We start from the raw sequence: 15,543 nt of genomic DNA, 5'->3' as shown, positions 1-15,543 counted from the left end.
CTATATTTTACCAATGCCACATGGGAGCAAATTCTACCCTTTTAAAATTTCTTTCAGACTATTAGACCACTGGTAATTAATGTTTTTATTCATTTCATTTTTTTATTTCATTGTTTTCATTTTCATATTTTTTATATAATTTTTGCACTTTTAATTCAAGCATCAATTAGCTGAGTCACAAAATCTTATTTTGTTTATATTTTATTTAACTCAACCTTTTCGTTTGTCAATCAACTTTATTTCATGTAAACATTCATGGCAAGAAATGCTTTATATGAGACAATGTGCAATGAAATTCAAACACATAAATAATATACAGAGCGAGTAAAAGGATTCCAAATGAAAGAAAGAAGAATGAGAATGAAATTTAATAAATGACTGAAAATGCTGTTGTCAGTAATAAAGCAAGAAAATATGGAAGCGTCTTCTTATTTTAAATTTAAAGGCCATATCAAAATATTTAAATCAAAGGAAAATAAAACTTGTAAACTTGATTACAAAAAAACTTATGGAATGTATTTAATATAATAATTCATAAAACAGAAATAAAATTGATATGATAAATCCAATAAAACAAATAACAAACGTAGTTTAAATTAAATATAAAAACATGGAAAAGAAACATATCAAAGCAACCTGATAAATATCAGTTAAACATTACAATACATTAAGCCCTCGCTAATTCAAAGCTTATTTTCTTTGTATATGTCCTCTATCATGAGAAAAATGCTACAAGAACATGATAAAAAAACCAAAAAACACAACTTTCATTGGAGTGGGTGTTTAACAGTTCTCCCAAAAGCAGAAGTCCTCAGGTCATGAAAGAGTAATGAGGTATTATAGTTTTATTAAGAGTGCCAGCCTCCAAGCTTTTTTATCGTCCAGAACATTTTGTAAGAAGTTGAGGAAAAACTTTTCAGGTACACTTGCGTTTCTAAGATATCCCTTTGTGGAATTCTTTTGGAAATTGCATACCTAAACATACCTAGGTCTTGTGTTAAATCAGTTAATGATGCAAAGACTATTGCATGATACAAAGAAGTGGGGAAAGGTTATGGTACAATGATAATTGAACAATGGTCAATGTTTATGTCATTTCCAGAGTATAATTACCAGATAAAATACCCCACCTTACCTGGCAGACACACCCAGAAGGTTTTACAATGATGATAATTCAATCATGAACCTCTTAGAATTGTTAAGACATCTTCTGATTTTATATGGCTCTAATCAGAAGAAGACAGGAGACCAAACGTCCTCTAAAACTGTCTATTGTTAGCATTGTAGTCTTTACATGTTTAGATGCTTTTCAACAACTGTACAGGATACAATTTTCTGTGTTTTTATTTGTTGATAACTCACTACGACTTCCCCAGTTGACCACGACTCCATGTCACAACTTGACTTTATGTTTTGCTCATTAATGTAACTGATAAGTTGTGGGTCATGGCCCTCAGTGTATTTCTGCATGAGCACTTTCATCACATTTTGTGCTCACAGCACTACTGGACAGTTGTGGAGTGCAGAGAATGGTGCTGAGGGTGGACACCCCTACTGACAGGCTGATAAATCTGCGCTCGAGAGCGAGACAAGAGCAACTGCAGTAACCAAATCAGTTGTACTTTGGGGGACTGATCTACTCTGAATAAAATGGAGTGTTGAAAGTAAATTTGTGATCTTCTGATTACTTTTAGAAACTGAGCTCATTGATTTCAAAAGTAGATGAGAAATCACACTAGAATTTTTCAAACTCCAATAAGAGAGAAAAAAAGGCTTGCGTTTTTTAATACACACTTTGATCCTTAATATCAACTTTGAGGAGTTATTTCAGAAGACATGTGTGTGCACCTTTAGGTAACCCTTTGTGCTCATTTATATTCATGGACTTTTGAAGAACCAAGTAGAAAGGCAGGAGGACACAAAGATGTTTTATGGTTGGTTTGATTTTTCCTTAACCCTTGTGCTATCCTAGGCATTTTAACATTGGGAGTTGGGTCTTCTAGACCCACTAGACAGTGCGCTGAACCTTTTTTCTTCAATGATTTGTGATCTTCACTGGTGTCCATGGATTACATGAAATCTTCACTGGTGTCCATGGGTTACATAAAATCTTTCCACCTTTATCCATCTTTGTCATGGTAGGAAGAACACGTCAATTGCAAGAGTGGGGTCATCTAAGATAACACAAGGGTTACAAAGGAAAAAAAGGCAAGCTTGTTATGTTATGCAGACCTGCATAACATAACTATACTATACTCAAAATGGGAACAGAAACTGAGACTGTAAATTAAAACTTAACTCAGCTAATAGAGATGCAAAAGGCTTAGCATGGTTTGATCAAACCACCTGAACACAAAGGCGTAAATCAAGGCAACAAAACACTAAATAAACCACATCAGGACAACTCTCCCCCTCACATCAGACTGGCACATAGTAAGGGCTAAAGAGCTGACTTTATCTTTGGTGTCAGCTGCAGTCAGCCTGACCTTTTAAGAGCACATGTTTTTTGTATACAAAAAAGGATTTGTCAGAACAGAAGAGAATAGAACCTCATATCAATTTGAGTACTACTTTTATTTACAACAAATACATTTTTAACAAAGGCTGTGATGACTAATATGTCTAAATTAAACGAGTAAATCATTTGACCATATAATGATGGGATCAAGCACAAATTTCTTCCCTAAAACTGTGAAATTGGTGCTGCTGGGCTAAATTGCCATGGAAACAAAGGAGATCCATAACACATTACCCACTTTTAAAAAAAATATATATCATTTTTCAAATTCCTTCTAAAATAATAAAAATGCAGCGTTTTTTGTTGTTGTTTCAGGAAGTAATAAATTTTAGTATTTAAAAAAACTAAAAGATCATAAAGAAGATGACCTACTTCCATTTTCAATAGAGCATGAATAGTGAACACACCCTAACTAACCTTGCTAGAAGGGAAAAGTCATGCAGCCATTGCATTGAGTTTTTCTGTTCCATCAGTTTCTGAATTTCTTAAATCTTTCTGAAATCTTCTTTCCTTTGAATTTTTTTTCTGAAAATGTAAACCTTTTAATTTTTTTTTCAAATTTATTTAAATCCTTAAATTTCCAAACAGAAAAATGTTATGTCCTGAAATATTATTTTTTCTCTTAAATAGTTCAGGGTTTTCAATTTCAAGACTCATTATTTTAATGGCCCAGAAATTCAATGTAAAAAAATATGATGGGAAAATTTTTGCGTCTACCATCTCATCAGGATAACTAGTGAATCTAAGAACACATTGATATTCAGCCAATCAAACCATGACACAGACGTGACGTTAGCATTTGATCAGTTCTATCGGAGCCCAAGATGGCAGCAAACCTGTTGTATGAGTGCTATAAAACAAATCAACGATACCAGAAGTCATGCTGCCACACGGGAAACAAATTCTCGCAGGGGAAACATATCTTGGCACAACACTGGAATGACCGCACAACTTCATCGTGATAAGCATGATTATCATCTTACCACAAAACACATAGTTAGCAATTGGATGAACATGTAAATTGTTGGTGTTATTTCTTTTGTAATCCCATTAATGCATAATATATGGAGATGCAGTTTTCCCCACTCAGTCGCGTTTCAATATTTGTGGGTTCACGCATTCGCAGCTTTTTTTTAGTTACGTGACTCTTCCAGTTCATCACAAAAACTCAGCTCAGGATGCTTGTATGAGGCTTTCGCATCAGAATGAGGTGCTGCTGGGGAGAAGGGGAGTGGAGATGAAGAGCACGCTGGCCCATCGGCTTCCTAGCTGACTGCTAAGAAATATTTCAGAGCTATTTCCACCAGTTCCTAAATCACTATAACTGAGTTTGGAGAAATGGCATTAGCTAACTCAGAAGCGGCCTGAAAATATCCTGATACACTGATGAACAACAGAACATAGCAAATATTGATGTCAGGTCTGTGTCATGATTTGATCCGCTGGATTTCAGTGTGTTCTTTGATTGACTAGTTATTCTGATGAGATGGTAGGAGTGAAGTTTTTCCCATCTAATTTTTTCACATCGAATTTCTGGGCCATCGAAATGTTAAGTCTCGAAATTAAAAACACTGAAATATTTATTAAAGAAAATAATAGGACATGACATTTTTGATGTTTCAAAATCAAAGTTTAAAAAAAATTTCAGAAAGAAAATTTAAAGGTTTAAAAACAATTCTGAAGCTGATGGAACAGAAAAACTTCCATACTACCATCGGCTCCTCTTCTTAGGACAATTATGTTGCTTTACAAATGTGTGAAATTTAACCAAACGTGTTTTTTTTATGTGTAAACAGTTTCTTTTTGTTCTTTTCTTTGTCAGGATCCCAGATATTCAATCAGTTTAAACTTAGCCATACTATTTCTGTTCTACTGCATTCTTGAAATACAATGGCTCACAGATTCATGGACATAAATCAGTTATAAACTGGCTGGAAGCACTTGGAAAAACCCAGCAACTGAATGTCAGTTTTGTTTTTAAAAAATTATTTTCTTGGGAGAAAAAAATAAAAGAATTATTGTTATTTTCCAGGAAGCTTTAATAATTAGAAAAGAGGCAGAGCTGTTGAATGATCCCCCCCCCCCACACACACACATTTGTTGTATAGGTGCACAGTGAGATGGACAAATGAGGAGTGTGGGCTTGTACAGCTTTTTGGAGGAGTTCAGTGAAATACAAGAGGACAACTCTGTGAATGGCCTTGTGCGTAAAGAGCAATATATTGTAGCAAATGAGACATGTGATTGGGAGGCAGTGGAGTTTCTGCAGAACGGCTGTAGTGTGATGGGTAGCTGGGGTTCTTGTTTTAATGTAGGCTGCTGAGTTTTGAACAAGCTGAAGTTGGTGGAAGGTTTCCTGTGGGACACAAAACAGTAAGGAGTTGCAGTGGTTGAGTCTAGAGATGAATCTTAAGAAAATAAAAGACCTTTCTTAAAACAAAAATTCAAACAAAAAAGACCATTTTATTTAATGCCATTGACAGTTTTTTTTTGCTAATTTAAAGAAGATCTGCCAACGGAGTAAGAATTTTTGACGTATTTCTAAGGAGTCTGTTTTTGCAGTGTGACAGGACAGTAGGACAGTACACTTTTCTCAGACAGATATTAACAAGTTCATACTTTTCTCTCTTGTTTAAACTCTCAAAGTTCAAACATTCACAGGAAATAAGTCCTGAAAGTCCTGTCGCAATTGAAGATGAGTGTAAATGTGAAAAATTGAATACAACCTGTGCATCTGCAAAAAGAATAGAAAACACACAAACAGTGAAAAACATTTCACTGCCACAATCAAACCTTCCAGACTAATTAAGCTGGGGATTTATTGACAAAGTCAACAGCCAATTAGGACGCAGAACATGGTGCCGCGTAAAATAGGCAAAAGCAAACAAAAACCCCTGCAAAATTGCATTAAAAAATCTTTGAAGCAGCAATACCACAAAAGGTGAACCGCGATATAGCAAGAGAACACTGTATACAAACACAAAATAATTCATGCAGAGGTGAGCGGGCCAGTGAATTCAAGGAGTGTGTGTTTACTTGAATGTACCATGATGTTACTCCATGTAGATTGGAAGGGCCCATGGTGGGCGGTGAAGGTCAAGGAGCCTAGATGCCCAGGGTCCAGTCCAAGGCCCCACCATCCCCTGATGAATTCCGACATTGCCTGAGCGACCCCCATCATTGTCCCATGAGGTGCCCAAAGCCCTCCCCAGTGGGAATTCCAAGATAGTAATGAAGGCAAGGGGCAAAAAGGAGTTGGGAATTCCTGGGATTATCCTCACAGGGATACTATTGGGCCCATGGACCCAATGCAACTGGCCTCTCTTACAAGGGATGATTTTGGGACAGAGCATCACTGGTGACTGCCCTCTTTGTGTAGTGAGAAACACTTTCTCGCGATCTACAGAGCCAACAGTACATTTATCCTTTTACCATCATTTATCTTAGTATGTGAAGTTAGACTGTTCTGGAAGAATCATGAGGCTCACAATGATTCGTGATTAAGTCTAATGCCAACACAGGTCTAGAAATCGTAAAAAACGATATTCTGAAAAGATCACATTATTCTTTTTTTAAACTGTGGCAAAATCTTATTGATCTATATGAAAGGATGAATGGGTTCCATGTCAACATGGGTGAGTATGTGGGCAAGATTGACATGTATATGCCATTTTTATATACATTAAGAAAATTTAATATATATTTAATTCTGATAATAACCACTAAAGGACCAGTTTGGGCAGAAGGGGAGTCATAGGGAAGACAGAAAATTACATTTCTTTATCTTCTGAATGCCATAAAACCAATATCTCACTGCACCACCAAAAGCTATTATTCAGATAATTTAGCTAGGACTGACATTGCCGTTCACATGGCACTCACTGACGGGAGTGACAAAAACCAGCGAAGCCGCAGTCTGTCTCTATGACAACAAGTCATTTAGGTGCCTCACGGTTAGTGTATTACTGTTTACAATGGCAATAGCTTGACAGGTGGACGCTTTACGACAACAAAACAAAAATGATGGATTGGAAAACATGCTTGCCAAACATCAGCTCAGCAAACAAGCACTGAAGCAAAAATCCATATCACAGCAAACATGACTTTTAGGAGAACTGCAATGCTATTTCTTGCTGGAACCAAAATGAAGCATAACGAACATGCCTCATAACAAACAAAAACGACCAGGGCAACAGATGGTACCTCCTGTCCTCCATGGGCAGTAGCTGAACTGGTACAATGTTAAAAGAACATACTAGCTGCTTGTTAACATGTTGACGTCACTAAGTGACTCAAGGAAATTACGAAACCACTCATTCAGAAGCAGTTAGGTGTTATTATCTAAAATAACCTTTTTTGTAGCTAGTGCACTGCAGTTTTACTAAAGTATCTCCCAATTTTGTATGCTCATTTATAATAGTTAATCACTGTCTTTGTCATCGCTGACAAAGATAAAGAAATCATTAACAGTTGCTTCTTTAAGCGTTGCAAAAATAACAAAAGCAATATTTTTATATGACAATTTGAGGAGTAGTTTCATGTATTCGAACAGGTCCGGGCCGTGGAGAGTCATAGAGAGGAGTGTACAGTTCAAGACTAATTTAAGGACAGTCTATGTGTATCTGTCAGGTAGGGAGGGCTGGTGGGCATGAAAGACCCAAAATGCAGAGACGGGAGGCACACGGTTCCAGGGCAAGGGGTTTATTAAACTAACAAAAAGTGCTGCAGAGCAGGGAAACAAAACTAAACTAAACTAAACTTACTGTGGGTAAACCATGGCAGAAGACAGGGGAGAGACGGTGTGGACCAGCACAAGAGGAAGGCAGAGACAAGACTTAAATGCAAACAGGACTGACGAGACACAGGTGAACATCATCAGAAGAGAATGGGACCAGGGAAGTAAAACTCAAAAGCATGACAAAACAGGAAACCTTCCAAAATAAGACAGGAAACAGAACTCAAACATGACAGAAACCAAATGAAGCAAAAACTAAGGCAAAGACATCCAAACCATGACAGTATCTTGCAGGTCCCTTGAAGCTTGTTGAAAGTGAAATGCAGAATAGTATCATGAAGTAGCCATAAGATCAATGTAAGCTGTACATACTTATGATGTGCGAGGGACGTTGTCATGAGGTGCCCTTACGCCACACTCTAGTTGTTTGTAAAGCATTAGTCACAGCTGTGCTTTCAGTTAGCTACCGGCTGTCTGTAGACAAAAATTGGGCAAACTTGTTTAGGGCACCCAAGGAGCCCCCACACATCATGTGAACAGCACTTATGGGCCCCTTGAAGTCTGCAGGATTTTGTGGGGTCTACAACCTTGCTTTTTTTGTGCAGGCTACCTGCCTTGTCCAGGTTTGTCCATTTTTCACCCACAGATATCGCATATCAAGCTGTAATGGCAGTTGGGACTAAGCCATAAATTGGGAGGAACCTCATGTGTCATTTACAACACTTGTACACCTCATTTTTGGATTACACTAATGACACAGAACATTAAAATCCCTGAGGTTCAATCCCTCACCAAAGGACAGCCCCTTTTGTTTGTTTGATATTTTATACACATTCATTTTTCATTTTGCACAATATGTATCTATGGAATTCACCAGTTAACCTCTTGAGACCTGAGCTCTTGTTTGATATTTTCTTTTCTTTTTTCAATTTCGTAGTCACAGAGCCCCAGGTAATTAGAATAAACTACAATAGTAATAAAACCCACAATGCGATGTCCACGTATGAGTACGCCAAATCTCAAGAGGATAAAAAAGGATGGATAGGTTCGTCCACCAATCTGTCATCTGATGCTTGTCAGAAAGTTGCATTAGTTGCTCAACAGTAGATATTGTGACATCTCTTGAGACATCTGTTCTGCTTTATTTGCTGAGATTCCGTATAAACTTTTTTCTCCTTTGAGACGTTTTTGACTTTTTTACTGCAATTACCTTGTCACAAATAATCTTCTATATCGAAATTGGGCTGACATTTAGATATTCTTGCTGAACTAAACAATCTTTTATTCATTTATTTTTTGCTTCTTCCTCTGGCATCTCTATTTCCATGGGGCTAAATTTTATTTTGTTTTTGAGATTTTTCTGCAGTCGTACTTTTTCCATGGTTAAACCAAATGCTGATTTGAATACTGCTATTTGCATCTGGAATCAATGGTACATGAATTCTTTGTAAATCACCAGCACATATACAGCTTTTCCAAGTAAACCAGGCTCTGGTCCCAAGAATCCAAGTTTTGACTCAGCTCCTGCTCACTATAAACTGTCATTGAGCCTGTATAATGATAGATGCAGCACCTTTCAGCCTGTTGGCATCAATGTCTTTCCTTTTCTTGTTCATTAGCAACGTCCATGATATTTTCACTACTCCATAGAGTAATAACTCATTTTCGACTCAAAGTAATTTTTTACCCCTAACTCTCCTTTGGGCAGCTTCAGCAGCAGGCTATTCCAGTGAGGTCAGGGCTCAATGAAACTAGCAGGATCAGGCAAACTATGTACAAAAATCCGACCCTCAAACTGCACCTCTCCATCTTTTTGCAGCATAGAGAAAATTTGAGGTGTCACGAGTGGCATCAGTTTTGTAATATTTTTCTCCATAATTGACACAAACTCTAATTGAATGGTAAGTGAGTCACAACTGAGCAGGAGATTATAACCCCCCATCTTTTGATGGTCAGTGTTGAGCAGCCAGACCTTGGGCCCTACTTCTTTTTGGTTTTGATATGAGATCACTAAGAAATCGGTCACTGGAAATAAACTCAATATTAGCTCACAAAGCTTTTTATTTTATTTGTCTATCTGAGTTGACAGAATTACGCCAAAAATCAAGTTTCCCAGTGACTCAATCAGAGAAACCCTGATGACAAGAATTAATCAATGTGATTTCTGTCAACATGAAAGCAGCTTTCTTTAATGATGGTCTGATAGACTCCCACCAGCGGCTCAGGCATCCCAAACTCGCAGCCTAAACTTGGGACAGATCCATATGGACAGGTCATATGCCTTCTGCAAGTGTATGTGGATAAATTACACAAAATCTCATGACCTGTTGAGGACTAGATCTGAGTTTAGAGGTACTGAAATTCAATTTTAAAAAGTGGTTACAGGGTCAGGAGTCTTAGGAACAATGGGAAGGACCTAATTTTCACCTTGAGCACTGCTGCAGAGAAGGCTAAGTAACCTGAGCCCTGGCAGTGGACAACTGTTCTGAATCTTCAAGCTCTTATTATGTTGGAAGGATTGAAACAGTGGGTAAGTCACTGTTGCCTATCTGAAAACTCAGTCTGTCAGTTTTTTCCTTAGGACTTTTGGAAGAGATTTCCAATAAACCTTCAAACACTTGAGTGCTTCTGTGACAGAAAGGCCACAGCCCATACTTGGTCCTAGAACCTCTGTTTCCACAATCTCACAAGATAACTGGAGCCTGTGGGACTCCTTCAGCTTAAGGGCCTTTCCAGGGCTGGTTTACAACATTGAACGGTCATGTTGACAATATGGGCATGGAAAACATTATCTCTGGCTGAGTTTTTCCCTTCCTTTACTGAAATGTTGCAATAATTTTGCTGATCAGATTTTTCTGATCAAATGGCTGATGGCTGATTGATACATTAGTGGGCACAAGATAAACCCTGTAGATTAAAGAAAAGACTATTATTTGTAAAGTAAAATGGAAAAATAAACTTTGGACAGATTTTTTGAGGATTTTCTATCATAATAATTGTATTGTAAAAAAATTATCTTTAGTTATTTTTTTCTTTCAGCTCTGTGAATTCTGAAAACAAGACATAATGTGAAAGTAAGTTGTGCGTTTTAGATATTCCACAGGCAGAGAACAACAAAAAATTGTTCTTGAATTAATGTCCACTGATCTAATTTTACTGTAAAAATAAAATATATTGTAACTTTATTGTTGTTCCTAATTCAAAAAAAGGAATCTTGAATTAGCAAGTATAACCTCACAAGTTTTACATGTGGGCATGCTTGTAGTCAAACTAAATAACTCGACCCAACCTTGAATGAATCAATCTAAACACGGAGGTGATAAACTGGCAACATCTGAGCTTATATGAGGTCAGTTGCAGTTGATGAAAATCCTTGGATGGACAGCAGAGATGAAACTCTCATTCACTAGATCAACATCCAGCCGGCCAAAATGATTCATCTTCGACATGATACTTACTCAGTCACATTCCAAAAAAGTTAGTTTAATCAAATATTTGTGAATCTGAACTTAATCGTGGATAAAGCTGAATATAATAAAAGTGGTGCCAACATTATTTAAAAAAACACAAGTATGTGTTTCTCAAATATTGAATAAAAATGTTTTTGTAAAGACTTAGATTACACATAATTAAAAAACAGACTTAATCACCAAAACATTTTAATTAACCAAGGAAATGTTATTTCATCGTTACTATTTTTTTCTCTTTTTTTTGTTTTATACCAACTGTATAACAACAATTTTTTTCATCAAGTAATTAGCTGTTATTTAGATTTATAGTGATGCAAAGATGTGATTAGGCCAAACTTTCTTTCCATGGACAAAAGCGATTATTTTGTTAAAAAAAAAATAAAAAATTCCATACAGACAGAGAAGACACTGGAACAAAGGCTGCTTTCTACTTCAACAAGATAGGCTGGAATTCTCGTAAATACACAAGTTTGAAAATAGACAAAAAGGCTCTGGGTTTGGAAACAATTATTGGCTTGAAACTACGATTCCTGCAACAAAACTGACTAGCCGCTCATTTCTTTTGCTTTAAATTTGAAATAAATGCTGTTTCCCCATACTGCACATCCCCAAAGGCTCTTGGAATGGATGTTACAAGATTCTCAGCTGATTAAGCCAAATGTTGATGTTTTGTGTTCATTCTGACCTTGAGCAAAGTCTTGGCCGTGAATTGTTTTCAGGATTTCACAAGTAAGTGCAGGCATCATTTATACTTGGGAACTGTGTCAGAGGAGGGGTCCTGGACCACCAGGATTTGCTATGAAAAAGGAGATCATTTATTAGAGCAGTTTATCTCCATTCTGTTCTCTCTCTGTTTATTATTTTTAATCATGTCACAGTCTATTTCATGTGTGGTTGTATCAAACCTTTATGTACCTAAATAGATGCTTTTTGCTTTAGATTCCGATTTTCTGTTGTTTTGTTTTGATTTTGATATTTTATGTTTTTAATGTAAATTTATGGAACGACGGGATGGAATTTAACAAATTAAACTTTTTGAACTACACAGAAACGAAATAGAAAATGTGGAAATCGTTTTTATTTATTTATTTTTTTACACATGTATAATCATGAAAATAAGGTTTGAAAACAATAACTGGGTCAAATAACTCATGAGCTCAATAAATCTTTCATGCTTACTAAATGATGCGTTGATAATATTTTTTCATCTCCGTTGCCAAGATTGGGACAGTGTTTACGTCATAAATTATTTCAATTGAGAAACAACAATATTTTTCGAAGGAGTCTGTCTGTTTTTGTATCATTGTGGAAAAGGGAAGACTTGATGGCCTGATTTTGCGTTTTTTCTCACACTTGGGGTTTTTCTCGGAGCGCTTATAACGCATGCATCAGTTGGGCACAAGTCACTAAAGCTAAGCAGGGATGCATGTGTCCACTGTCCGCACTTGAAAGATGTGAAGTTTAAGAATTTGTTGTTTAAAATAATCCGCGGTGGTAAGTGAAAAATGCCTAAAAAAGGGGTTCTCGACGGCTTTGGCCCCTGAATATATTTTATTTTTCTTAGGATTTTAAACAGCTCAATTTTACGCACGGGATTATTTCGATTTCAGAAATATAATCTAAAGACTGTTGTTTATCTTAAGATAGAAGAAGTCAAACAGAAGTCAAATAAGTGGTTTGTTCAGTTGCCCGTATTTAAATGATTGCATTTGATCAAAACGCTGTGCTGTAGCCTAAATGTTAGTTTACTTAATCTCCGACTGTTAAAATTGTAAATAAATGACTAGTTTATCAATATTTAGATTCTGAAACTTCTAGAGTTTGAATTATGTTTTAACATTTTCTCTGATAAGGAAAATCTTTCCGCAAAGTCCCAGTTTAAACCTAAAGAAACCAGTCGCTTTAGGTTAAAATGACATTTTCCCAAAGAATTGACTAAATCCTTAACTTCTTTCTAGTTTTGCTTCTTTTCCTTGTTTAGTATTCGAAATAAATGGGAAAATGCACATCTTAGATGTTTGTCTTTACACCATAGAGTTTGGACCTCGCCTATGCGGACGTTTGCTTTTTTTTAAGTTTATAAGAGAATGTTAGTGGGTGCGTTGCGTTTTTCTGAGCACATCCCACTCAGGCTGAGAGCAGGGACTTTGAACTTGAACTTCGCCTTGCTCATAATGTTTGCAGCGCACGCAAACGAATAACCCTAAATTAATTTGCACAATTCTCGATCCACCGCAGTCTGTGGGCCGACAAAGTAATCAATGATGAAGAAGAAGGGCAGGAAAGAAATTTGAAGAGCCGCAGCCTGATGGCGTATGCTAAAAAGCAGCCAGGACATCAATAAATGTATTGATTAAAAAGATCTCAAAAAAGCTTAAAACAAAAGTGGCAAAAATATGATTCTATATTTGTAAAGTCTTAAAGGGGAAAAAAGGTTGGATTTATTGGAGTGATACGTAAACAATGCAGAAATGAGACAGTGCGCTTCGATTCACTTCTTTCCGTTTGATTGAGAAGTTATTTTGTTGATTAAACTTAAAGTGTCAGTAGATGCCCTGATATTTATGTTTAAAAGAGTAGTCCTTGCTCTTACTTGTTACTATAACAATATCATACCGATTTATCGTTATAGATCCGCATGTGCACTACAAATATAGAGAAAACCTGCGGGGAAAAACACTAATTTGTAAACATTTTTGTACTGTCTTCCTTAAATTTTGTTTCAGCATTAATTTTTTTCTTTTATGTCTCTCAACATTTTTTAAAAACCTTCAAAAAAAAGATTCAAATTTAGCTGCACGTAACTTGATAAATCTTGGAAAAAGAATCCCTCATCAGGGATGAAAAGCGTTTGGATGGAAGAAGCCACGCTCCTTCTGTGTATCATGGAGTCAACCGACCTATATCCTGCTGCCAGCTGAAACGTAATCGATTCAGTACTTTTCCAACGAGAAGCTCTCGTTATTTGTTTAATTAAACCCAGGTGACGTCTTTGTTTGCCAGGCGCGGTGCGTGCGTAATGCAAACACACTACTGCTTGTCAAAGAAGAATTTTAATCTAAAGGAGCAAATTCTCGATTAGTGAAAGATTTGAAGAAATATGATCATTTAAAAATAAGTATTCTTGAAACTCAATTTAACGTCAAAAACGTATACGTTGTGCTTGATAATTTGTTTTCCCAACATAACCAAATGCGCTCACTACAAAGATTACACAGATTAATCTGTTTTTGAGAAAATGTTGCTCACTCTGAGCACATGAAGAAAAAGAAAATGTCCGTTTCGACTTTCTTATCTTCTGAATAAAGAAGATACATAAAGCTTATTGTGGAGTTGCGTCGTTTCTGTCCGTCTGTGTGGGTTTGTAACAAAACCCAAATATATCAACAGTTTAGACCTTTTCTCCCGATACCTCTGACGCAGTAAAGCTCCCAGGGTTTGATTTCATTCCCAGATTTTTTATATCAACTGGCATCCAACAACAAGCAGGTGCTCAGGTCCTTCAACACTCCACGTTTTATAAAATTACATTTGAGCTTCTTCTCATTTTTGTTCTTGAGAGAGAAAGAGAAATGAAGCCTGTTTAAATAGTATCTCACATTTTATTCAACTGGAGACAATTGGCTTCACCGAATCATTGCTTTCAGCTCTTATATCTTATATAATGTTGCTAATGCAACATTTTGTTAGCAAAAAAACGTGTTATGACCTGCGGTTTGCTGTGCAGACAAATAAAAGTAGATGCAGAAAATAAGACGTTCTGTTATCAGAAAAAGTCTTTTTTATATTAAATGTTTTCATGTTAAATCATGGAAGAAAATAAAAGGTCACATTGAAGCAGCTCCAGTTAGAGAAAGTTGTTGGAAGGAAAGAAAAGTCAGGAAGGAAGGAAGAAAAATGAGCGAGTGGAAGAAGTTTATTAAGAAAAAGCTGGTGAAGCTGGTTTGGGGTTTTGCGGTGCAAAGATCGCCTGTGGGCTCGTTCTTGTTGCATATCCTCATTTTTTACCATACGACTAGGCATCAGCCACTCATTTTAATTATTTACTTTTCTAGTTTTGAACAAGTGCGTTCAAGTTGATGTACAAACTGATTTACAAAACCTGGGTCAAGATTTATATGTGAAAAAACCTTTATTGATTTGTTATTTCCATACTAAATAAGCAAGTACTGTTTTTGTCGGGTTAAGCCGAATAACTTTTAAAAATCAGTTCGTGCTAACTCAGACATTAAAAATATATCTTCAATTTTGGGAGAAATAAGCATGAAATCAAATGCATATTTATTTTATCTCCTTGTCACAAGTTTTCAAACGCAGGAAAGAACCAAACGACATCCGCACATCTGAAGGCCTGTCTTGTTGGACACCAGAGGTGATTCATGGTCAGTCTGTGCGTCTTTTGTTTTGCTGTCTGGGTGGATGGAGTGACCGCCTCTCTTAACTTGAACTTGGACTTCCGACGAGACGTGAAATGGATTTATTTTGTCTCTTTTCCCAGCTGTACGCCGCAGAACGCACCAGTTGCGAAAGTTCTGTGTAGAATTTCCAAGCTGCTACTCATACACAATCAAAGAAAAATATTTAATGCCGGTGTCTGCTCACACAGCACGCAGGTCCAGACCTGCACTATTTAACGCGTGAGAAAAGAAAATAACTGTACTTCAGTTTTTAAAATGTGAAAATGCTGACTAAAGAAGACTTTTGACTTCACTTGATGCCTTATTTAAATGTAAATTCGTTGCCAAATATGATAAGTATGTCTCTTGCATTCTGTGAAAGAGTCGCTCTGGTTATGTCTCGAATTTTGTAAGCTTGAGAAT

At 36.5% G+C, this 15,543-nt stretch overlaps 1 long non-coding RNA gene across 1 annotated transcript in view; it reads left to right on the top strand.

The window, feature by feature from the left end:
- LOC110015304 (uncharacterized) overlaps nt 1-15,543 on the top strand; it is a 65,134-nt gene that overhangs the window by 46,975 nt on the left and 2,616 nt on the right. The gene's annotated exons all lie outside the window — the stretch shown is intronic.

Source organism: Oryzias latipes, chromosome 7, assembly GCF_053564925.1.
Source record: "Oryzias latipes strain Hd-rR chromosome 7, Olatipes_Hd-rR_3.1".
NCBI lineage: Eukaryota > Metazoa > Chordata > Actinopteri > Beloniformes > Adrianichthyidae > Oryzias > Oryzias latipes.
This window is presented reverse-complemented; position numbering and strand designations above follow the sequence as displayed.